The sequence below is a fragment of the Telopea speciosissima genome, chromosome 2 (genome assembly GCF_018873765.1).
Source record: "Telopea speciosissima isolate NSW1024214 ecotype Mountain lineage chromosome 2, Tspe_v1, whole genome shotgun sequence".
Taxonomy (NCBI): Eukaryota; Viridiplantae; Streptophyta; class Magnoliopsida; order Proteales; family Proteaceae; genus Telopea; species Telopea speciosissima.
The window spans coordinates 35,385,642-35,412,509 of NC_057917.1; the positions used below are offsets into that span (position 1 = coordinate 35,385,642).

Genomic DNA, 26,868 nt, shown 5'->3' on the forward strand with positions numbered 1-26,868 from the left:
TAGGGACCTCTTCTGGGCTTGGTGCTTTGCCTACTTCATCCATCTTATAACTTATTTTACTTCAGTCATCCTTATTTTGCGTATATATCTACGCGAAGTGGATGGATGAGTAATGTCGCCTTCTGCCGCCCTATTACTCGTGCAGTCTTTATTAAGAAGCCCGTGGAAGTACTCTTTCGACCTCTCCTTAATGTCCTCATCCCTAGTTAGTACTCTCCTTAATGTCCTCATCCTTAGTTTTAGTACATCTAACATGGTCGAAATATTTGGACTTCCTTTCTTTCATTTTAGCTATCTTATATATAGTTTTTTCCCTATACTTTGAGTTCAAATTATTATAAAGATCCTCGTATATCTTTGCCCTTGCTTTCCCCACAATCTTCTTAGCTTCGTTTCTGGCGAGTTTGTATCTTTTTAGATCCTCAACCTCTCTAGACCTTTACCATGTCTTAAAACATGTTTTCTTAGTCTTAATGGCTACTTGTAAGGAGTTAAATAAGACTTTGTGGAATATTAACTACATTTCCAAGTTTATTAGAAGTCCTTTGAATATTATTCTGCTCCTTAATCTGAGAGTTTGAATATTAGAAGTCCTTGAAATATTAATCTTATTCCTCATGTATCCTATGTATCTAATGTTCCTCTACTATGGCTTTCTTTTTCCCCTCCTTCCTCTGATGCAGGAAAATAATAAAAGTGGACTTATTTTAGTGGAAATAAGCCTTAGGTTGAGTTCTATACATGTTGGGTGATGCAGTTCAGTTCAAGAGCGAGGAAATCCAGAACATGAACAAGAAGGGGTAGGAAAAATTTAGTCCACGATTTTGGATTGAACTAGAATCTGGTTTGTTTTATTGTTCACATGGGTACTATTCATGTGAGTACTGTTCCTGTGGTCACTGGTCACATGGGGGGTGATATTTGATTGAAGATTTCAATGGAGGTTGTTTCAGAAAGTTCATATTTTTATGTTTTTAGTTCCTTAGCTAAAAAGAATTGTATTAGTTAGTAGTTTCTATTTTAATAGATTTCTAGAGATCCCCATGGTTTCAAGAATCGGGAATCGGATCGGTGAATCGGCTGACATTAATTCCCTACTGATCCTAATCGTTGGTACCTGAATCCTAATTAGATAGGCCGATCCGATCCAGTCTGAATCGGCCGATTCCTAGTCATGCTCTTCATATTTTCGGTTGGATCAAACCGATTCCTAATTCTAAGGTCGATCTCATTTTCGCCCCAAAGTGGCTTGGAATTGATTGGATCGAACCGATTCAGGGTGATTCTCTGACCATTTTGATCCCCGATTCCGGTTTTTAAAACATTAAATTATTGTTTTTAGAATTTCCTTGTTTTTTATCTCTATGAAATTATGGGAGAGGGTTATTGAAGCCCACCTGAGACAAGAAACTACTATTGTGGAGAACCAATTTGGTTTTATCAAGGAAGATACATGACATAAGTTATTTACCTAATTAAGAAACTTATGGAAAGATTTAGAGATTGCAAGAAGGATCTTCATGGAACAAGAATGGTTGTTTTGACAAAAAAACCTCTCAGTGATGGCCTAAACCCTTTCCCCTATGTCTGACCACCCTGGGGTGTTGCCGCCACCACCCAGGGCCTCCCTTCTCCCTACCCCTGAACCTAGACCTTGTTCTTGTCTCTTCCCATCCCAAAGCCCCCATCCCGTGATGGCTTCCCCCTGTACTTTATCCCTCCCACCTTCATCAGTGGCTCCAAGGTAGCCCATTACGAAGCTGATCTCCTCTTCCGGGAGGCTAAGAATGAGATAACTGCTTAGTGGGGCACTTTATGGGAACTTGACTCCCTTTCCCCTTGTGAAAGCTTCTCTTTCAAAGCAATGGAAAACAAAGGGCCGATTTGAAACATACCTGCTCGACAATGGTTTCTTTATCTTCAAGTTTGCTGAAGACGAAGATAGAGGTAGAGTTATGGCTGGAGGTCCCTGGAACCATAGTTCGAGAACTCGCGAGATCTCGACAAGTTTCTCGATTTTTTGAGAAACGGAGATGAGTTGGCATATGAGTTGCAAAAGTGCAACAACTCGACCGAGATCTCGAGATCTTGAGAATCTCGACCCAAACTCCTTTATATGAGTGCCAGATCTCGGGATCTTGGTGAAAAATCTTGGTATACAGACACCTATTTATGCAAACCTTGGTATACAGACACTTATTTAGGTCAGGAACTAAGACAGACACTTATTTATACCTAATATCATTTAAGTAAATGTAAAAATTTTACATTTACTTAAGATATTATTCATAAATAAGCAAATACCCTCCTATTTGAATCCAACAAAAATAGTTAAAAAATCAAATTCCAAAAGGAAAAAAAGTCAACCCCCCAGTTCAAGAACAAAAACTAGATTTTCGGTGGTAGGTGCAATTTTCAACTTTCTAATGTTGGGGTTTTTCTCAAATCTAAAATTTTCATAAATCTTAATATGGTAAAACATTGCTAAAAACCAAAAGTGCGGTAAAATATTCATTTGTTTGATGTTCAAGAAAATATTTTCATTCAGAGTGATTTTGACAGCATTTGTGCACACCAAATTAAGTTTGACCGATACATAACTCCTATTTGGACTTTGTTTTTGGCAAAATTTGATAGTGCCATTGTGTTTAAATGGCTTAAAATAGACTGAATACCAAGTTTTAGACCCAAACTAGGTCTAAAACCCACCGAGTTGAGGTTTTGAGTCAAAAAAAAAAACTGCACCAACTCGACAAGATCTCGCCGAGATCTCGACTCGACTCGATTTTTCAAGGGACCGAGTTGGTACCGAGTTTCGAGTTTTAGTACCTTGCCTGGAACGTTGGAAGAAAACCACTCTTTCTCTGCCCATGGAACCGATATCTTCTGCTGCATCGCCTCAATCTCAATTCTCTTCTTCTTTGGATCTCTCTCCTTGGGCTCCCCTTGCATTTTTGGTGTAAGGAAGGTCTTAGTGTGGTTGGCTCGGTCCTTGGAAATCCTTTCTATTTAGATGGCAAAACAAAACTCCAAGATCGTCTCGCCTTCGCCAAGATCTGTGTGGAAGTTCCGGTGGATTCACCCCTACCAACTTCCATCCTTGTAGTTGATGACAAAGGATTCTCCTTCAACCAGGTTGTTCATTATGATTGGACCCTCCCCCGGTAGTGCTTATCTCGCAAAGTCTTTGGCCATTTGATCGAAAAATGCCCTGATGCTGGGAACGAAGCCACCGATGTAGCTTCTCCTGCTCTGGCTTCTTCTATAGATGGTCCTCACCCCACCTTGGAACTAAGAAATCCCCCAGTCGAAGACTTTGCTTCTCTTCCATAGCTTCTGAGTAGCGTACCCCTAGTCGCGGCCAGAGAAGAAGTCGCCATAAAAAATCTGGTCGGAAGGTTCTCCCGGTGTCGATCTCTCCTAGGCGTCCTAGCCCCTCTGCGCAATTGGTCCCCCCTGCTATCGTAGCTTCAAATTGCTTCTCTCTCCTCCAGGTCGAGTCCCTACGTGATGATGCAGCGATGCAGCTTTCCCCCCCCCCCTCCGATGTGCTGAACCCTTGTCTTCTTCTAGAGCCAGTCCCCTATGTCTCTGTCCTTGCTCCTGTTGAGCCTACTAAGCTTGCTGACCTCTACGAGCCTGCTGTTCCTCTGCAAACTTCCCTTAAGTCGCTCCCCTTACACCTATGTATCACTTCCTTTCTAAAATCATCGTCTAAAGGTTTCCTTTCCACTACACCTTCTCTCTCTCCGATTCCCCGATTCCTCCTTCCATTTCCACTACGCCTTCTCTCTCCCTGATTCCCCCTTCCATCGTTGTGGTCCCCCCCCTTATCGATTCCCTCTGTAGCCCAACCCAACTCTGTTCCCTCCTTGGCTGGCCCATCTAGTTCTTATGGCCCAGTTCCCTCACCTCTTTCCTCTCTGACCCTGCCCTCCCCTTGTCCCTCTTTGTCGGGCCCATCTGGTTTAAATGGGCCTGTCCCTTCTTCTCTATCAACCCTTAATTCTACCCAGCTTCCCCTCCCTGCCGCCTCCCTTTCTCTTCACGTTTTCCATCACCGTAACCCCAGTTCCCCTCCTTTCCCTAAGAAAGGTCCCTACCTTTCCTACTCGCTGACCGCCCTGGAGTTGAATTTGCCTTTCCATTAGATATTAGAAACAATGCTCTAAGTGGTGAGCCTATTGACTCGGGTTAGTTGGCCTTCTTCAAGTCTTGATTGGTTCTTTGGATTGCCTTGCATGTTTCTCTTCTTGAGCATTTTTTGGATTGGGCTTTGGCCCATTGTCTTGTCCCTGCTTTTTGGTAGGGCTTAGTGTTGGCTCTTGCTTTGTATCCTTTCCCCCCCCCCACCACTTTTCTCCCTCTTGTAATTGATTTATTTATTCATCCAAAAAAAAAAAAAGATCTTCATATGGTCTTTATTGACCTAGAAAAAGCTTATGACAAAGCACTTAGAGAGTTAATCTGGTAAGTACTAGAGAAGAGAAGTGTTTTATGTAAATATGTGGACATAATTAAATATCTGTATGATGGTGCAGTGACAAGTGTAAGAACTGTCGGGGGGCCATTTAAGCCCTTATTTGTTTGCGCTTATCATGGATTATTTAATCAAAGACATTCAAGATGAGTAATCTTGCGCAGTTAAGAAGAGTAATATAAATAAGGTGAGTGTAGCGGAGATGAGAATGTTGAGCTGGATGTGTGGCAAGACTAGGAGAGAAGAGTAAGGAATGATTGTATTAGAACCGATTTGGGAGTTGCTTCAATCCAAAACAAGCTTCGGGAGAGCCGCTTGCGATGGTATGCACTAGTAAGGAAGAGTGACCGATAGATGCACTAGGGATTTGACTTTTACCTTTATTTTCTTGTTTACTGTTACACCTTTTTACTTCATTTTATTTCTCTTACTCTCATTATTGTCATAGCCTCTATCAGATCCATGTAGTCGATCCCATTTAGTTGGGATATGGTTATGGTTGTTGTTGTTGTTGTTGTTGTTGTTTGTTGTATTCAAGTTGAGGTTCCTTGTTGTATGTTTTTGCTAATGATATTGTTTTGGTGGATGAGACAAAAGCAAGGATTAACGCCAAGTTGGAGTTATGGAGATCAATCTTGGAATCAAAAGATTTTAAAATAAATAGAACGAAGAAAGAGTATATGGTGTGTAACTTTGGTTACATTAGGATAGATAATGAGGTGGTGAAAATTGATGAGAGGGAGATTCCGCAAATTGATTATTTTAGGTATTTGGGCTTAATCATAAATAAAGAAGGTGATATAGAGGATGGTGTTTCACAGAGAATTAAAATAGGTTGGATGAAGTGGAGAGGTGTGTCCGAAGAGTTGTGTGATTGGTGTATTCAGGTAAATTTTATAAGATAGTCTTAAGACCGGCTTGCGAATGTTGCGCAGTTAAGAAGCATCATATAGATAAACTCAGTGTGGTGGAGATGAGGATGTTGAGATGGATGAATGACAAAACTAAGAAGGATAATGTAAGGAATGATCATATTCAAGCTGATTTAGGAGTAGCTCTGATACATGATAAGCTATGAGAAAGTCATTTGAGGTGACATGGTCATATGTTCATCGGAGGCCTTTGGATGTTCCAGTATGGAGGAGTGATTTTATTCAGATTGAAGGAACTAAAAGAGCCAGGGGACAGACCTAAAATGACCTTAGGAGAAGTGGTGAGGAAAGACATGCATAGCTTAGGCCTTGTATCAAGTACAACCTCAAATAGAGCTGATTGGAGGGCACGGATCCATGTAGCAGGCCCCATTTAGTTTGGATGAGGCTGAGTTGTCTAATTAGTTGCAATTTTCAGTCTTTGGCTCTTTTATTTAAACAATGTACTGCTTTAATGGAATGGACAGTTAAGAAATAAAGTTTGTTTTTCTTTAGTTCAGTGATGAATCTGCACAGATTGCAGTGGTGAAGTTGTAATGCCTCTTGTAGTGATTCCAAGAGCCTGATTGTTGGTCATTCCAATCAAACCCTACTGTTGTGATTCAGAAGGTGGTTTATGGTAGTGATGCCATTGCCACAGGTTATATAGTGAAGCCTTGGTCATATCGTCCATATCCTCTTCTTTCATTCTTCGTTCTTTTTTTTTTTTTATGCGAACTACCAGGTTCTGTGGAGACCCTGCAAGTGAGGATTGAGGTGATATCAGGTGCTGAAAGTTGGCTTGAATACTTATGCTTTACTTCTGAAATACTTCCTCAAAGATAGAACAAATTTGCTGCTGATTTCCTACTGATATAGCACCTGCAACTTGCAGTTTTCTCAGTTTAAGCCCTGCTGAAACAGCAGTTGCCTTCTTCGTTTGGAACCACAATTTGTTTTATGAATTTGGACAGGTTGCAGTGGTGAAGCTGTGGCATCTTTTGGTGGTTATTCCAAGAGGTTGGTTGGTGGTTTTTCCAATTAGTCAATAGGTTGGGTATGGCGGTGATTTCCTTTCCCGCAGGCTTCGTGGTGAAGCCTTGGGGCTGTTTTGGTATGATTTCTATTTCAATTTCATGGAATCATAAATTGAAATTATGGTGTTTGGTATGATTTTTACCTTATTTATGAGAAATTGAAATAATTTCATCTGAAATAGTAAAATCGCTAAGGACTTATTTCAATATTGAAATTGAAATCTATTGTAATATTAGTATTAGTATGGTGTGGTTATAGTTCTACTATCATATGGGTGTAACATGGGTACAAGGGTAGTATAGTCTTTTCTTGTTATTTTATTGTAACCCTACTTCAAACTATTATAAATGAAGGAGATTAGTATCATAATAGACACAAGTCACAATTTCCCAAATCCCAACATGGTATTAGAATTGAGATCCACCTTGTGATTATTGTGGTAAGGAGCATCATACTCGCAAACATTGTTGGAAGCTTCATGGGCGCCCTGAACTTGGTGCTGGTTGTGGGCGTGGGCGTGGTGGTTCTACTAGTGGCCGTGGCCATGGTACACCACCCATTGCCCATCACACGGAGACTACTCCTGTCAGTTCTGTTACTACCACTGATTCTCCATTTTCCCAAGAGCAACTCTCTATGTTGCGAACCATGATGACTCAGCTTTCTACTCCATCTGCTACACCAGTTGCTTCCCTGTCAATTCACTCTGAGTCCCATTCTGCCCATTCAAGTGTAATTCTTTTTTAAATTCTAGTGATTCGATGGCATCCGTTCCTTGGATAATCGATTCGGGTGCTATAGACCATATGACTGGTTCTCCCAGCCATTTTTCTCAATATTCTCCATCATCAGGTAAGGAGAAAGTTTACATTGCTGATGGCTCCCTTTCTTCAATCTCTTAGAAGGGAGTTGTCAAAGTTTCTAATTTTTCTCTTTCTTCTATTTTACATGTCTCATCCTTTCCTACTAATCTTCTTTTCATTAGTAGAATTACACGAGCCTTAAATTGCGAAGTAACTTTCTTTCCTTTTCATTGTATTTTTCAGGACATGGTAACGAGGGCAATGATTGGCTGTGGTAAGGTACGTGGTGGTCTCTACATTCTGGACAGTGGTACTCTGATTCTTTCTTCCCAGGCTCATCACATAGACTCCTCTACTGCTGCTTTATCCGAGTTTCGTTTATGGCACCAACGATTAGGTCATCCTTCGTTGGGCACTTTATCTACTGTTTTTCCCACTTTATTTTCTAGATGTAGTCTTTCCCAGTTTTTTTGTGATGCTTGCGTTTTTGCAAAGCAGGCTAGAATGAGTTACCCCAGTTTGGGCAATAAAAGTTTAGTCCCCTTCTCTTTAATACACTCTGATATATGGGGCCCTGCTCGTTGTATTTTTATTTCTGGTTACCACTAGTTTGTTTTTTTATTGATTGTCATTCCCGCCTTACCATGGTCTATTTGATGCGTCAGAAGAATGAAGTTTTTCCTTGTTTTAAGCGATTTCATGAGTTGGTAAAAACCCAGTATGATGCTCGCATTCAAATTCTCCAGTCTGACAATGTGAAGGAGTACATGTATGGTTCCTTTCAGTCCTATCTTGCAGGCTTGGGCATTATATATCAAACTAGTTGTGTTGATACACCAATCCAGAATGGGGTGACGGAGTGCAAGAATCATCATCTTCTTGAGGTGGCTCGTTCCCTTATGTTCGAGATACATGTACCGGCCCAATACTAGAGTGAGGTCATTCTCTCTGTTGCTTATTTGATCAATCGGATGCCTTCTCGGATTTTGGCTTCCTGCTCTTTATAAAACATTTATGAAAATTTATATTTCTAGATTTAACAAAGTTATTATAGGTGAAATCCAAGTTTCCATGTATTATAACTCAAAAATTAGCAAAATACATTCACTGGGCGATGTCTCTGGGCGTTGGATGCATCGCCCAGTGCCATCGCCTAGAGAATCGGGGCATAGGTATATGAGTCCGAGAGGGGCCTATTTCACTCCTAACTCTTTCTAAACTTCCCCAAACACTTGGAGAAACTCTTTGGAGGGTAGTGTGACTATTCCCACACCAAATTCTCACATTTCTTCGAGTTCTTTGCTAATCCACGCGTGCCTAGGTAAGGATTCTTGGTTGCTTTCACTATTCTAGATCTTCCTTTAGTTTCTTCTTACTTTGGCTAGGGTTTGCTAAATTTCTTGCCCTAACTACTCCCTTTTCCTTCTCTTTTTGTAGCAAAATGTCCACTAGTCACTGTACGGCTAGGAAGTCCATGGCACGGAAGAGGCTTTGGGTTGAGTCTGAGGATTCATCATCATCCACAGTGCCACCATCTTCCCCTAGGGACGATTCCTCTTCGGAGGAACCCAAGTTTGACCGATTCCTATTCTCTAGGTACGAGCATTTTAGAGATTAGAAGAACTTTAAATCCCTAAAAATTATAAATGGCCGGTTTGTTCAGGTGGATGACTTTCACCAATATAGTCTCTTTACTAGGTTCAATATCTTAGGTTGGACCTCTATGTTGACACCTACCGAGCCTTGTTATCCCAACTTGGTTCGGTACTTCTACTGCAACTTGGTGCCATCTGGGGCACAAGAATTTGGGTTGGAGAGTAGAGTGAAGGGAGTGGACATTAGGTTGATCACTGCTTCACTGGCAGGGATTTTGGGTTTACCCAACACTGGGGAGAGGTGTTACTATAAACCTAGGATGGACATCTCTGAGATGTTTTCTTTGGAGACTAGGAGGATGGTCTTCAAAGCACTGACAGGGTCACAAGACACTCCCAAGTTAGAGGCTTCCTACAAGCCTAGTGCTCGAGTGATTAGTAGGTGTGTTACGTACAACATCTACCCCAAGGGCGGCAATAGGGGTAGCATTTCTATGATGAGGGCTTATATCACATACTGTTTACTGGGAGCTGGCAGAGGGGGTCCGATCATAAACCTCCCATACCTATTACTCCAGGTTATGCTATATCATGCACATAACCCATCTGATGGGAACCTTCCATATGGGAAGTTCCTTACCTTAGTCTTCCGGCATTTTGAGGTCCCTTTGGCGGGCGAGTATGCGAAGAAGGATAGATCCAGGCCTATTGATGAGACCTCGATACTGAAGATGAAGGTGCCAGAGAGCGATCCACCAGAGGATGAGGAGCTAGGAGGGATGCAAGGTGATGATGAGCAGGATGTGGGGCTGGGAGATATTGAGGGAGACAACCAGAGCGAGCATGGAGAGGAGCAGGGTGTTGATGAGCAGGATGTGGGTTAGGGCGACTTCGAGGGTGTTGGCACACAGTTCACAGACTTACCTGCTTATGTGGCAACGGGTGCTACCAGTTCTCAGGTTCCAGGGCTTTCTGAGTGGGCGCAAATGATGTCACATTTTTAGAGTCTCAGCACTCAGCTCACAGATATGTCGACTAGGATGGATTGGGGCTTCACATCATTGGAGAGCAGGGTAGGATTTGTTGAGCAGCGCTTGGACTTTTGGGACAGGTTCTATCGCGTTGATTCGCTCCAGTCACAGCCTCCATCGAGCGACTTACCACCATCGGAGTAGTTCTTCTGACCAGCACTGGTGTCTATGCTACGTGATTCCAACTTATCTCATTTTTTTTTTAGCTTATGTACTTTTCTTTATTCGGGATGTATGTAGTTTTAGTTTTTTTTTTCCAGCTTATGTAAATATCTGAAAGTAGTATTATTAGTCAAACTTATGTAGTGGCTCGACCACAGTTGTCTTTAAATTTAATGGAAATTATGCATCTTTTATTTAATTGCATCTACCTCCCCTGTAGCTTTTAGTTCTTACATGTTTTAGTATAGGTCGCTTATTAGTCCTAGTCTGCATTCCATGAATGTAAGAAGAGCCTCACGCTCTGATACCAAGCTCTGTCACACCTCAAACAACCCCCAGGGAGGATTAGGTAGGTGACCTGAATTGCGTAATGGCAATCCGCCAAATCCCACGGATCTAGAAGCAGTTATTACATTCATGGGTCCACATTCATCACTTTACCATAAGCAAGATCAGAGTGCTGCAGTTAAACTACAATTATTATAAACAAAGGAAAGCGTAGCGATACGGGAAATGATGATAATATATACATACATATGATTGTTCTGATACATTTCCCAAACTACCCACAAACTGAAAAGTAAAGCTGACACGAACAAAAGCCAAAGAAAATACATGCATATATATATAGGATGAGCTGACTCAACTCCAAAAAGAAAGTAAGAAAGACTACAACTAAACCACAGGCAAGACAGGGATAAACTCCTAATAAAAGCAAAAAGGAGTCCCCACGACAAAAAGCATCAAGTGCACTCCTCAACGGTCCTCATCAATGACCACTGAGAACGCACACATCATCGGCACGACCTCCGTCGGGGTCCACACCAATATCATCATAATAACCAGGGCTCTCCTCCTCGTAATGAGCCTCCATGCCACAACGGCATCGATCTGCAAAATCATCTAAATTAAAATAATGTATAACAGAGTGTGAGCCCCACTGAGCTTATGAGCAAAACATATAATCATGCATGCACATGCAACCACATTCCACATGATCCTACATGATATGCAAGTCCAGATTATTTATTAGCCATCTAACAATACAGCTAAGTCAGGTCAGTGCCACTACAATCCCCAATACATGTATCCCTGGTGCAGGCTTGGTTATCCCTTCCCGCGATACACCCATTGAGTTGTCAGAGAGGACCAGTCAGCTCCCGCATTCGTTCATCAAGGTCAGCCGGACCAGCCCTCTGTGATTAACCTGTAGGGCAATCCATCACTTTTCTCTTTTCTTTTCTTTCCTGGCTTATAGCCCATAATCACCATTTTGGTGCAAACACATTTCATTTCTTTCTTTTCTCATATACACATATGGTCACCCTCACAGGCATCCAACACCTTAACCACTGTTGGCAAGGGTGCGTAGCACGGGCGATGAAACTCCAACCCCATGTCTATATGGCATCGTATGAGTCAGGTGGTGTCAACCGCATCCCATACTATGGGCTACCACAGGCCTAATTTCCAAGCCGACTACGGCATCTAGTCTAATATTCACAACCATCAGATAAAAATCATAGTGTTGATCAACAGACAATCATTGTGTAGTAATTTGAGTAATTGAACAGAATTAAATAACACAGCATTTAAAATTTAAGAATTTATTTGCCGGCGTATAGTTACACATGCATATATGATAATACTTCACTCACCTTGGTTTGGTTCTAGGAACTCGGTAGCAAATTCAGTTCCAACTGCAGTCTGGTTGTAGGCCTCGAGCACGGGATCAAATCCTAGATATAAATCATAAGTTGTCATTTTAATATTCCAATCTATCACTGGGGGTCCTAGGGTTAACCTAAGCTCACTGGGTTGACCCGGTGTTCAGTTGGTCTTCACTTGGAATTCTCTAGGCCTTAGGTCTATGTCCCGGTGCATCATCCAGAGATGGTGGTCTAGGGGTAAAATGGTCATTTATAGTGTTAGTACCTGACCCTAGGATATAATAGGCTTACAGTGCTGTCCTCAACTTGGCAGTGCTGCAGGACTAAGCACAGGCAGGGTTTTCAAGTCCTACGGGGCCCACTTGGGTTCCCAAGCATTCCCTTCCTATGGATAGATGTAGTGAGGGGCTATTAGGTCATTTTCCACCTACCTACATAGTACCATGGCCAATGGGTGAGGTCCCCCAAGTCAGAATGCCAAAACAACAGTGTTTCACTCACTGGGCGATGGCTCTGGGCGTTGGGTACATCGCCCAGTGCATCGCCCAGAGTCTTCAAATCGAGATTTCGCTGAGATCCCTAGGCTGCTGCTTATGGGTAGTGACCAAAACATCTCCCCATGCATGTTAGGGTGTTAGGTACCCCCAAGGGTGATCTTCATTTTGGTCCATGTGGATTCTCCACTGGGCCCACCACTTGGCTGCCAGAGGCTGCCCAGACAACCCAGTGAATAGTGTCATAGGGTTTTCTCCAGTTGCAGATCTGGATTTTGGTCACATGCAAGGCTGTAAACAGATGTAAAATGATGATTCAAGTCTGCTACTACCTAGGGTTAGGTCCCATGCAGTCAAGGTTTGCATCCAGGGCTCCAATCAGTCAAATAACTATGCATCTGGCTGTGCATAACCAATCAGTCAAATAACTGTGCATCTGGCAGTGCAGCTATGCACAACCAGATTTTGGCTCCAAGACCAGCATAACAGCCTGGATTTTTACTCAAAAATCTCAGATCTTCCATGCTCCATGCTTGCATGACAGATCTGGAGCAGTTCTATGCAGTTCCTAGCTGTTCTAGGCCGCCAGAGAGCAGAAATCCATCCAAAACACAGGCATCAAAAGGAGCAGCAAGTTTAGGTACAGATCTGTATACCTGAGCTGAGCTTGGGTGCCAAGAAATCTGGGCTCAGGTGTGAGTAGCTCCCCCCTTCCTTCCTTCCTCTCCTCTTTCTTCTTCTTCCTCTCTTCTTTCTCTCTTCTTCCTCTTCTTTTCTCTCCCACGAAATGAGCAGTACCAAAGGCTCTAAATGAGCCCAAGGCTCATCTATTTATAGGCCCAGCCCATACTAGGGTCTGTTTGGCTGCTAAGGCCCCTTTTGAAAATGAGTTTTTAAACTGATTCACAGTGATTTTGGGCACATTGGTGGGGTCCACAGTGAACCAAGGGTATGAGGTGGTCCCTCAGACTCCCCTCTATCCATGGAGGGTTCCCATGTCCATTATGGGTGGTCCCCACAATTTAAAATCAATTTAATATGTTGTTTTGCACATTGGGCGCTGGCTCTGGGCGTTGCCTGCATCGCCCAGTGCATTGACCAGTGGTTCTAGCAAGGCTGAAACTCAGTGGGGCTTGCACAGGAGTTTGACCCATGGTTAGGGCATTGTCCCCACATGCCATTTAGAGTTCTTTAAACATATTTCCAGGGGTGGGACCCACAATTATGGAGAGGAGAGAGATTACCTGGAGTCCAGGCCATACATAATGCTATGAGCTGTGCAGCTGCAGGGGTCAGCTATCCATCTTTTGACAGGTATGTAGGAAGACATGCACAGGGTTTCTTCATCAATCCAAATCACTGGAGTGATACTCCACAGTGTTCTTGGTTGCCTGGTCAGGGGTTCCTGTCCTTCAATCAAAATTCCAGTCAGTCAGGAGCAGGGTTTGACAAAAACCTTGACTTTGCCTAAAATAACCTCAATAAGCATGAAAAATATAAATTTTTATAAATAATCATAGCATGTAAAAAAAAATTAATTATTTTAAATAATTAACTAAATAAATTCAAATACCACCTAATAACCTATTTAGGAATATATAACCACTACTTGGGGGTTCTAGTATAAAACACATAGGAATTTGGAATTTTCTTTTAAGTATAAATATCTAATAATAGATAAATGTGTATATGATTATATAAAATAGTGTGTGAATAAGAATTTATTATTATGTGCCCAATACTAGGTGTGTATGAACTGAGTGGTGTGATGCTATGCAAATTTGAACATAGATATGTAAGTATGTTGTAGTACATATTTACGACGTGTAGTGAACGTAGATCTTACCCTACCCACAACTTAGGCTAACCAAGAATAGAGTTCAATAGGTTGTCTAGTCAAGTTAAAATCCTAGATGCTAAGATGCCTCGAGCCAACCCGGTTATATCTTTATTGACTTTAGTCACTTAAAATCCTATAACCATGTACTTAATTCTTTTAATTAAGTATGTATAGAAACTTTATGGTTAGAAACTTTTCCTGACAGGACCATACTACCCCATCCAGCCTGGAGACCCCGGCAGCATGGTCTTCATTAGGCAACTGAGGAGAAGACTTGTCAAACCCTGCTCCTGACTGGCTAGAATTTTAACTGAAGAACAGGAACCCCTGACCAGGCAACCAAGAACACTATGGAGTATTACTCTAGTGATTTGGATTGATGAAGAAACCTTGTGTGGATCATCCTACATGCCTGTCAGTAGATGGATCACTGACCCTTGTGACTATACAGCTCACAACATTATGTATGGCCTGGACCCTAGGTAATCTCTCTCCTCTCCATAACTGTGGGACCCACCTCTGGAAAAGTGTGTAAAAACCCCTAAATGACATGTGGGGACAATGCCTTGACCAAGGGTCAGACCCCTGTGCAAACCCCACTGTGTTTCAGCCTTGCTGAAATCATTGGTCGATGCAGGCAATGCCCAGAGACATCGCCCAGTGTGCAAAACAGCATATTAAATTGGTTTTTAATTGTGAGGACCACCCATAATGGACATGGGCACCCTCCATAGATAGAGGGGAGTCTGAGGGACCACCTCATACCCTTGGTTCACTGTGGACCCCACCTGAGAGCCCAGAGTGGTTGTAAATGCAGTTAAAAATGCATTTTGAAAACAGACCTTGAACAGCCAAACAGACCTTAGTCAAGGCTGGGCTATAAATACTAGTGCTTTGGGTTCATTTTAAACCCTTGGCTACTATTCATTTCGTAGGAGAGAAAAGAAGAGAGAAAAGAGAGAAAGAAGAGGAAGAAGAAGAAGATAGAAGAAGAAGAAAGGGAAGGAGGGGCTGCCACCCATCCAAGGCTGGAACCGAGCATCCAAACATCTGTACAGGTATATAATCCCTGCTCACACCTGCTGGTTTCCTTGTTGATGCTTGTGTTGATGTGTTCTTGCCCTCTGGCAGCCCAGAATAGCTGGGAACTGCCTAGAACTGCTCCAAATCTGCCATGCAAGTGTAAGGCATGGAAGATCTGAGGTTTTTATGTAAAAATACAGGTTTGATATGCTATTCTAGGAGCCAAAATCTGGCTGTGCATGGCTGCACTACCCTGATTCACTGTTGGCTGGCTGTTTGGAACCCTGGATGCAAGCCCTGGCTACATGGTACCAAGCCCTAGGTGGGAGCAGCCTTGAATCACCATTTTACACCTGTTTCCAACTTAACATATAGCTGAAACTGAGATTCATACCTGAAGAAAACCCTGTGACACTATTCACTGGGCTGTCTGGGCAACCTCTGGCAGCCAAGTGGTGGGCCCAGTGGAAAATCCACATGGACCATATTGAGGATCACCCCAGGGGGTACCTAGCACCCTAACATGCATGGGGAGATGATTTGGGCACTGCCCATAATCAACAACCTAGGAATCTCAGCCAGATGTCAATTTGAAGACTCTGGGCGATGCACCCAACGCCCAGAGCCATCGTTCAGTGAGTGAAACACTGCTGTTTTGGCATTCTAACTTGGGGAACCTCACCCACTGGCCATGGTATTGTGTGGGGAGGTGGAAAATGACCTAAAAGCCCCTCTTCACATCTGTCCTTATGAGAGAATGCCTTGGGAACCCAAGTGGGCCCCATAGGACTTGGAAACCCTGCCTGTGCTTAGTCCTGCAACACTGTCAAGTTGAGGACAGCACTGCAAGCTTATTATGACCTAGGGTCAGGTACTAACACTAAGAATGACCATTTTACCCCTAGACCACTATCTCTAGATGATGCACTGGGACATAGGCCTAAGGCCAGTGCAAGGCCCAGAGAATTCCAAGTGAAGACCTACTGAATAGCGGGTCAACCCGGTGAGCTTAGGTTAACCCTAGAACTACCAGAAATAGATTGGAATATTAAAATGACAACTTCTGATTTATATCTATGATTTGATCCTGCGCTCGAGGCCTACAATCAAACTACAGTTGGAACTGAATATGCGACCGAGTTCTTAGAACCAAACCCAGGTGAGTGAAATATTATTGTGTATGTACATGTAACTGTGATGCTATGCCGGCAATTAAAATTCATATTATAAATGCTGTGTTATTTAATTCTGTTCAATTACTCAAATTACTACACAATGATTGTCTGTTGATCAACACTGTGAATATTATCTGATGATTGTGAATGTTAGACTAGATGCCGTAGTCCGCTTAGAAATCAGGCCCGTGGTAGCCCGTAGAATGGGATGCGGTTGACACCACTTGACTCGTATGATGCCATATAGACATGGGGCTAGAGTTTCATCACCCATGCTACGCACCCTTGCCAACAGGGGTTAAGGTGTTGGATGCCTGTGAGGGTAACCATATGTGTATATGAGAAAAGAAAAGAAATGAAATGAAAAAGAAATGTGTTTGCAACGGAATGGTGATTATGGGCTATAAGCCAGGAAAGAAAAGAAAAGAGAAAGAAAATGGATTGCCCTACAGGTTAATCACAGAGGGCTGGTCGGGCTGACCTTGGTGAACGAATGCAGGAGCTGACTGGTCCTCTCCGACAACTCAATGGGTGTATCGCGGGAAGGGGTAACCAAGCCCACACCAGGTATACATGTATTGGGGATTGCAGTAGCACTGACCTGACTTAGTTGTAATGTTAGGTGACTAATAAATAATCTGAACTTGCATATCATGTAGGATCATGTGGATTGTGGTTGCATGTACATGCATGATGATATGTTTTGCTCACGAACTCAGTGGGGCTCACACTTTGTTATATATGTTTTTCTTAGATGATTTTGCAGATCGATGCCGCTGTGGCATGGAGGCTCATTAAGAGGAGGAGAGCCCTGGTTGTTATGATGATATTGGTGTGGACCTCGACGGAGATCGTGTCGATGATGTGTGCATTCTTGATGGTCATTGATGAAGACCATTGAAGAGTGCACTTGATGCTTTTTGTCTTGGGGACTCCTTTTTGTTTTTGTATGGAGTTTATCCCCATCTTGCCTATGGTTTAGTTGTAGTTTTTCTTACTTTCTTTTTGGGGTTGAGTTATCTCACCCTGTATATATATATGTATGTATTTTCCTTTGGCTTTTGTTCTTGTCAGTTTTACTTTCCAGTTTGTAGGTAGATGGGGAATGTATCAGAACAATCAAATGTATGTATATATTATCATCATTTCCTGTATCGCTACGCTTTCTTTTGTTATATTAATTGTAGTTTATCTGCAGCACTCTAATCTTGCTTATGGTAAAGTGATGAATGTGGACCCATGAATGTAATAACTGCTTCTAGATATGTGGGATTTGGCGGATTGTCGTTACGCAATTTGGGTCACCTACCTAATCCTCCTAGGGGGTGGTTTAGGGTGTGACAAGACTGATCAAGATACGTGAGATACGAACTCGTGCCAAGAACCAACTAGTAGTTTACTTAGCTCTTGCGGAAGCTAGTGAGCCCGTGGGTCGAGCCATTTACTTATCCTTAGCAAATGAGATTAGAGGCGATATAGCCTACCTTACGTGCAGAACATTATCACCAGTTGGCAGTTACAGAGACTTGCCTGTTAGATCAGGTAAGCAATTAAAAGACTTTTATTTAAAAATTTAAAGTTTATCATATAGTGTCATGCATAGCTTATCACTACATAAAATGTTTAAGAGCAGAACACAAGTGAAAGAAGCACCTTATAACAAACAAAGAAGACATATCTAACAACATACCTTACTGGTGCGACTACATAAATCACAAGAACTATGGAATAGGTGTGTACATATCTTAACTAGGAATTATTCTATTGACCCCAAAAGAAAATGTTGGATTATTGAGTGTGTTGCTCTTTTCAGAAAAGCAACCATGGTCAACACAAGAAGTTCTCGAGGTGGTCATAAAGGAAAACGCCCTCATGTTATACCAGAGGTTGAACTACCAAATGGAACTGAGGCTCAAAATTCTGAAGCATCGGCTGCTTCGTCAGAGGCACCAACGGCTGCACAAGCCACTGTTGCGGCACCTCAGCCGAGTATGGCAGCCGGTGAGGTAACTGCATTTATGACCACTATGATGCGAACCATGCAGCAACAACAAGAATTGCTAGGCCAGATGTCTACGTAATTTGCAATCACGATGCATGAGCATACATCACCACCTCCACCACCCAACCGGCCCGTACTTTTTCCACCACCTGTGCCTCAACACTTGGCGGAAGAGATTCAAGAAACTTCAACCACCCACGTTTTCCAAATTGACTTCCAAGGCCATGCAATTGGAGCGGTGGATTGGCGCCCTAGAGAAGGCATTTGAAGTGCTCGAGTGCACGGATGCACAGAAGCTGATATGTTCGGGTTATCAGCTACAGAATGAGGTTGAAGCCTGGTGGAAGGCCACTAAGCCAAATTTGGAAGCCACTCATCCGAATACCACGTGGGAGCAATTTAAAGAAGTTTTCTTCGAAAACTACTTCCCAGAGAGATTTAGGGACAGGAAGGAAGTTGAATTCTTTGCATTGGTACAAGTGACCAAGTCAGTGCTAGATTATCAACAACGATTTGAAGATTTGTTCCATTTTGCTCCGGAACACTTGAAAGGGGAAGTTAGTAAAGCAAAGAAGTTTGAGAAGGGACTCAAACCCAAGATCGGGTCGGTATTGTTGATTATGGACATTCGGGATTATGCTCAGATGGTCGATAAGGCGAAGAACATGGAAGACAGATTTAAAGAGAAAGAAAAAGAGAAGACTACGACGTCGCCTGGGTTGAACAAAATGCCAAATAATTTTTAGACTTTTGGCTGGCCAAACAAAGCTTACCGTGGAATAAGTTCAAGCCCTAGTCCGACTCGGTACCGTAGGCCATAGGTGGGTCAGAATCCTTTCCGCCCTACTATCAATCGACCTGCACAATCGGCTACGAGTCAAGTGACAACAGCAGCTTCGCCAGCCTGACCAACTACCAGTCAAGTGAGTCAAGCCTCAACCCCTGTTGTTCCACCTTATAAGTGTTATGTGTGCAACAAGGAAGGGCACATGGCTAAGGAATGTAGATTGCATGGGTACAACAACAACTCGCCGAATCATCCCTACGGTAGACCTTTTCAGCCACGGGACAATCGAACGTGAGGAAAGGTGTTTGCAATGACGAATGAGGAAGCTGAGGCAAACCCCGATGTATTGACAGGTAAGTTTGCTGAACACTACTAAGTTATAGGGAATAACTAGTTTACTTTATGTAACCTACATTATGTACAAACCCTAGGTACTCTGAGTGTCTCAACCACACCTACACGAGTATTATTCGACTAGGGCGCATCCTAGTCTTTTATTTCCACCACTTTTGCGAGTAGGATGGAAGATCAACCGAGAGACATCGGGCACAACTTAGTAGTCAGCACACCAATGGGTAGTGTCGTGAGCTTGAAAGAAGTCTATGACCCCTGTCAGGTAGAAATTTGTGGGAAGAATTTGACCGCACGACTAATAAAGCTCGATATGAAGGATTTTGACGAGATATTAGGCATGGATTGGTTGTTCGCCTATGGAGCGAACATCATGTGTTCGAAAAAGAAGATAGTATTTAAGTTGGAAGATGGGTCAGTTTTCACTTACCAAAGTGAGCTAGTGAGGAAACCCAAAAGGATAATTTTATCCGCCCTTTAGGCTCGGAAGTTGCTAGACGAAGGATGTCAAGGCTTTCTGGCCATAGTAATAGATACCGAGGCAAAGGTAAACCCTTTATAGGAACTTGACGTCGTCAGGGAATTTCCTGTCGTCTTTCTAGAAGATTTGACTCAACTACCGCCTGACCGCTCGATAGAGTTCGCAATTGACCTAATTTCTAGTGCAACATATCGAATGGAACCTATTGAATTGAAGGAGTTGCAGGTTCAATTGCAAGACGGGCTGAAGAAAGGCTTTATATGACCCAGTGTATCTCCTTGGGGAGCACCCGTGCTGTTCGTAAAGAAGAAGGATGGTAGCATGTGGCTGTGTATCGACTACCGCGAGCTAAAGAAGCTGACCATCAAGAATCAATATCCGTTGCCGTGCATTGATGACCTATTTGACCAGCTGCAAGGAGCAAGAGTTTTCAGCAAGATTGATCTTAGGTTCGGATACCATCAATTGAAGATCAAGAGCAGTGATATCCACAAAATGGCATTTTGAACTCGATACGGACATTATAAATTCCTGGTTTTATTGTTCGGGTTAACCAACACCCCGGCAGTGTTCATGGATATGATGAACAGAGTATTCCATGACGTGTTGGATAAGTTCGTCATTGTATTTATTGATGACATTGTGGTATACTCCAGGAGTGAAGAAGAACACGCTCGACACCTTACCTTTGTGTTGGAGCGGTTGCGGGAACACCAACTTTATGCCAAGTTTAGCAATGTGAATTTTGGCTTCACCAGATTGGATTCCTGGGACATATTGTCACCAAGGACGGGATTAAAGTAGACCCAGACAAGGTAAAAGCAGTTCTCGAGTGGGAAACACCAAAGAGTGCCACTGAGATCCGAAGTTTCTTAGGATTGGCCGGGTATTACCGACGGTTTATTAAAAATTTCTCACGAATCTTGGCACCCATGACAAAGCTAACAAAGAAGGGCGCTAAGTTTGAATGGAATGAAGCATGCCAGAAAAGTTTTCAGGAGTTAAGAAACCGATTGGTAACGGCTCCAGTTTTAACTATTCCAGATGAAACTGGAGGAATGGTGGTATACACTGACGCATCCAGAATAGGATTGGGTGGTGTCCTGATGCAGAGGGGTATAGTGGTCGCATATGCCTCATGACAACTGAAGGAACATGAAAAGAACTACCCCACTCATGACTTAGAGTTGGCAGCGGTAGTTTTCGCATTGAAAATATGGAGACACTACCTATATGGTGAAAAGGGTGAAATCTTCAGCGATCACAAGAGTCTGAAGTATTTCTTCACCCAAAAGGAGCTGAATATGAGATAGAGGCGGTGGTTAAAACTAGTAAAGGATTATGACTATGAAATCCAGTACCACCCCAGCAAGGCCAACGTTGTAGCAGATGCGTTAAGCAGAAAATCTCACATTGCATCTCTCGCTTCCTTGGTCGTAAGCGAGCAGTTGGTAGAAGAAGCTCGAAAGTTTGATCTAGAACTCGTGATCGAAGGAACGGCTAAACAATTAGCAGTTATAGACTTACAGCAGTCGATACGACAAGAAGTAATTGCAAAACAACAATTGGACCCTGAGTTGGCCAAGATTATTTGGGAAGTTCAGCAAGGAGTCCACAAGGACCTAGATTTTTCTTTGGCTCATGATGGAGCACTGAAGTTTTGAGACAGATTGTGCGTGCCTGATGATTATGATGTTCAAGACCGAATCCTTAAAGAGGCGCACAACTCACCCTATACAATTCACCCCGGAAGCACGAAGATGTACAAGGACTTGAAGAAGTACTACTGGTGGATTGGGATGAAAGAGACCATAACAATATACGTGTCCAAGTGCCTCACATATCAACAAATTTAGGGAGAGAGACACTGACCATATGGATTGCTGCAACCACTCCCTATACCTGAATGGAAGTGGGAAAGAATTACTATGGATTTCGTGACAAATCTGCCCAACACTAGGAAAGGGATGAATGTAATATGGGTAATTGTAGATGGACTGACGAAGGCAGCTCACTTCGTACTGGTCAAAATAAGTTATTCAATGGAGAAGCTTACCCAGCTATATATAGAAAACATAGTCCGCTTACACGGAGTGCCTGTCAGCATAGTGTCGGATAGAGATCCTCGATTTACTTTAAGGTTTTTGGAGAAGTTTACAAAAGGCATTGGGATCTCAAGTACATCTTAGTACAGCTTTCCATCCGCAGATGGACGAACAATCAGAAAGAACTATCCAGACTCTGGAAGACATGCTCTGAGCCTGTGTCTTGGAAATGAACAACAATAGGGATGCTCACCTACCCTTGGTGGAATTTGCATACAATAATGGTCACCACTCCACCATTAGCATGGCACCATTTGAAGCTCTCTATGGTCGGAAGTGCCAAACTCTTCTATACTGGGACGAAGTTGGTGAACGGAGATATCTCAAGCCAGAGATGATGATTCAAGCAACATGTGACAAAGTGGATGTCATTAGGGAGAAAATCAAGGCGGCCTAATAAAGGTAGAAAAGTTATGCTGATAACCGAAGGAAGGACATTGAATTTAATGTTGGGGAAAAGGTATTCCTTCGAGTGTCTCCAACAAAGGGATTGCTACGATTCGACAAGAAGGGTAAACTGAGTCCAAGGTTCATTGGTCCATATGAAATTCTCAGTAAGGTTGGACCTGTAGCCTACCGACTGGCATTACCACCATCTTTATTGGGCGTCCACGATGTTTTTCATGTGTCGATGCTAAGAAAATACATCAACAACCCGACACATGTACTGTCAATTGAACCTGAACAGTTGGACGTGGATATGACCTACGAAGAACAACCTTTGGAGATATTGAATAGAAAGGAGCATAACCTCCGTAACCACACGGTCGCCTTGGTAATGGTTCGATGGGGAAACTGTCATACCCCAAACCACCCCCTGGGAGGATTTAGGCAAGTGACCAGATATCCTATGACATCCGTCAATCCCGGAGGATCTAGAAGCAGTATTTACACGTCACAAACCACACAATGAGGTTAAAAGATAATAAAAGAATATCAGAGTGCAATGGAAGATCGAACCACCCACAGATGATTTATATTACCAATAAACAAATCCCAATTTCCTATGTTATACCATACACATATCCATTTATGTTCAATAAGTACATTATCTTGGTAATTACACTTCTTGAAAGAGAGACACTTAAATAATAACAAAATCGTCGCTAAGCAATGAGATGAGGAAGATCTACAATTCCATCGACAGCTTCCTCGCCCATTGGCAAACCCATTCCTGCAAAATCAACTAAAAGAGAATATATAAGAGTGTGAGCTCCACCGAGCCCGTGAATGAAATATAAACCATGCATGCACATGCAAGCACAACCAAATGAGTCCTACATGAGGTGCAATTCATTTTATTTATTAGCCACCTAACATCACAACTAAGGCAGGTTATTGCTACTACAATCCCCGATATATGTATCCCTGGTGCAGGCTTGATTACCCCTTCTCGTGATACACCCATTGAGTTGTCGGAGAGGACCAGTTAGCTCTAGCATCTCCCTACCCAGGTCAGCCTGACCAGCCCTCTGTGATTATCCTGTGAAGTGAGCGTCAACACATAACTTAATGATCACATTTCTTTTCTTTTGGCATAAAGCCCGGCATATAGATCAAGGTCACATTTCTTTTCCTTATTATGGTTTTAGGCCTGACATATAGCTCATAATTGAATTGTGGCTTAAAACTCGGCATATAGCTCAAGGTCACATTTCTTTTCCTTATTATGGTTTTAAGCCCGGCATATAGCTCATAATTGAATTGTGGCTTAAAACCCGACATATAGCTCAAGGTCACATTTCTTTTCTTTATTATGGTTTTAAGCCCGACATATAGCTCATAATTGAATTGTGACTTAAAACCCGGCATATAGCTCAAGGTCACATTTCTTTTCCTTATTATGGTTTTAAGATCGGCATATAGCTCATAATTGAATTGTGGCTTAAAACCCGACATATAGCTCAAGGATTATACAGTCACTCCCACAGGCATCCAACACCTTAACCCCTGTTGGCAAGGGTGCATAGCACGGGTGATGAAACTCTAGCCCCATGTCTATATGACATCGTATGAGTCAGGCGGTGTCAACCGTATCCCATAATACGGGCTACCACAGGCCTCATTTCCAAGCCAGCTACGGCATCTAATCTAGCAATTCCACATACAAGCATTATCATCCATTTCCAATGTTCATCAAATAAGATTCAGAATTCAAATGAGAATACAAAACAATTTAAAGTAATTAAAGATAGTAAATATTGTTGTTGTTGTCATGACCCATCAGTCATGTTACACCTACACTCATGGTGTAATTCCACTCACCTTGGTTTGATCCTACTGGTTCAGATGTTTATTCAGTTCCGGTCGGTATCTGGCTGTGCACCTCGAGCACGAAAACAAATCCTAAAGTAAGAAATCAGAAATATGTTATTTTAATTATTCAAAACTGTTTTGGATAACCCAGTGTTAGTCTAGCTCCTAGGTCTAACTCGGTGCTCAGTCCAAGATCACTTTGAATTCTCTGGGCCTTGCACTGGTCTTTAGGCCCATGTCCAGCTGCATCCTTCGGAGAATGTAGCTTAGGGTCAATATCATATTTTATCACTGTAGTACATGGTTCTAGGTCACAATATCCTTACAACACAGTCCCTAGGTCAGTAGTACTGCAGGACCAACACAGACAGGGTTTCCAAGCCCTGCGGGGCCCATTTAGGTACCCAAGGTATACATAATTGTGGACAGATGTGAGGAGGGGTATTTTGGTCATTTTCCACCTCCTTACACTATTTATAGTCCATATGTGGAGGTCCCCCAAGTCAGATCAGCAAAACAGTGAAGTTTTCATTCACTGGGTGATGTCTGCATCGCCCAGTGCCATCACCCAGAGATTGCAAAACTGGAATCAGGCTGAGATTCCAAGGTTTTGAACCACGGGTAGTGCATGGATCCTCTCCTCATGCATGTTAGGTCATCTTGGACCCCCAGGGGTATACTTTGCACTAGTCCTTGTGGATTTTCACTTGGGCCCACCACTTGGCAAGCAGGAGCCACCCAGATAGCCCAGTGAATAGTAACCCACGGTTTCTTCAGTTACAAAATACTGTTTGGACTACATGCAAAGCTGGTTTTAGGTATAAAATAGTAATCCAAAGCTGCTACCACCTAGGGTTAGGTTCCATGTAGCCAGGGTATGCAATCAGGGCTCCAAACAGTCAAATAACAGTGCATCTGGCAGTGCAGCCATGCACAGCCAGATTTTGGCTTCAAGACCAGCAAAACAGATCTGTAATTTTACTCAAATATCTCAAATCTTCCATGCTCCATGCTTGCATGGCAGATCTGGAGCAGTTCTAGGCAGTTCCCAGCTGTTCTGGGCTGCCAGATGGCTAGAAACTCAACAAAATCATAGAGATTCAAAAAGGAATGTAGTAAATCATCAAGGCAGCAGGTAGATCATAGGTGTTTATACCTGCACAGGTCTGAGAAGGCACGAAATCTGGGCCCAGAGGTGTAGGCTGCAGTCTCCTTCCTTCCTTCTCCTCTTTTCTTCTTCTTCTTCCTCTCTTTTCTCCCTCTTTTCTCTCTTCTATTCTCTCCCATGATTTTAGTAGTGAAATAGGGTTTAAAACAAGGCTGAGGTCCTCTATTTATAGGCCAACCCATGACTAAGGCCTATTTGGCTGCCAAGGCCACTTTTGAAAATGCATTTTTAACCGCATTCTCAACCATTCTGAGCACTCTGGTGGGGTCCACAGTGATCCGAGGGCATGAGGTGGTCCCCCAGACTCCCCTCATCCTATGGAGGGTGACCATGTCCAATATGAGTGTTCTCCACAGATTAAATCATTAAATTAATACAGTTTTGCACTCTGCGTGATGTCTCTGGGTGAAGTATGCATCGCCCAGTGCCATCGCCCAGAGAATTCATCTGCATAATTGTTTGGATTGAAATGAAATTTCAGTCCATTTAGAGACATAATTGGATCATGATTCCTTCTAAGAAAATGAATCTATTTGAATCTGGTTTCTAGCAAAATTTGAATCAAAGGAAATCATGATTTGATTATGAAGTTATGTTATTTTTATTACGCAAAGGTCAACCTGTCAAAACAGCAGGTTCCGATTTTGACAGCAACTTGAGATAAACTTTTAACTAACTTAGAGACATATCTAGGTAATGGTGTATTCTAAAAAAATGCAGCCCTATGAGTCTAGTTTCCAAAAAAATTAGAACCAACACAAATGAAGTTCGGGTGGTGGAGTTATATCATTTTAACTAAGAGAAGGTCAATCTGTAAATTAGCAGAATTTGTCATTTATGTTGGGATTTAAGATGTATGTATGGAATTGGGTTCTCATCATCCAATCAATCATGCAAATTGATGTTTGGATTTAAAAATGTTTTATCTAAAACATTCAAGTTGATGAGGGTCATCATTGGTTTAGCCTAGAACTAGGATTTAAGTCCAAGGGTCCTAGAATCAAGGGATGGTACCTTCCTTAGCCAGTACATTTGGTGGTGAGCTGTACAGTCACACGGAGTTGGTGTTTGCCTTCTTAATGGTATGTAGGTCCTCACCAATGGGGCTACCTCGGGTTCAATGCACCACAGTATACTGGTAGCCTTGACCTTGGATTCTGGGCTTTCAACAAAAATTCCAATTAGCCCCTATTTTTGGGCAGGGGTTTTACAGAAACAATCCCATAGAGGAAGCTTCTTGGGAACGTGAGGAAGAAATGAAAGAGAAATATCCCCAACTCTTTGAAATACAAGGTAAGCAAATTTCGAGGATGAAATTTTTGTAAGGTGGGGAGAAATGTCAAACCCTGCCCCTGACTGACTGGAATGTTGACTAAAGGACAGGAACCCCTGGCATGGCATCCAAGCACACTATGGAGTATCACTCCAGTGGTTGAAATTGATGAAGAAACCCTGGGGATGTCATCCTCTATACTTGTCAAAAGATGGACAGCTGA

At 42.6% G+C, this 26,868-nt stretch overlaps 1 long non-coding RNA gene across 1 annotated transcript; it reads right to left on the reverse strand.

The window, feature by feature from the left end:
- Positions 1 to 5,662: 5,662 nt before the first annotated feature.
- On the reverse strand, positions 5,663 to 26,441 carry LOC122649763. The gene is made up of 3 exons (XR_006331327.1): positions 26,430 to 26,441; positions 25,558 to 25,563; positions 5,663 to 5,800 (listed from the first exon to the last, which is right to left on the reverse strand). It is a non-coding gene; the product is annotated as an uncharacterized LOC122649763 (long non-coding RNA).
- Between the last annotated feature and the right edge of the window lie 427 nt (positions 26,442 to 26,868).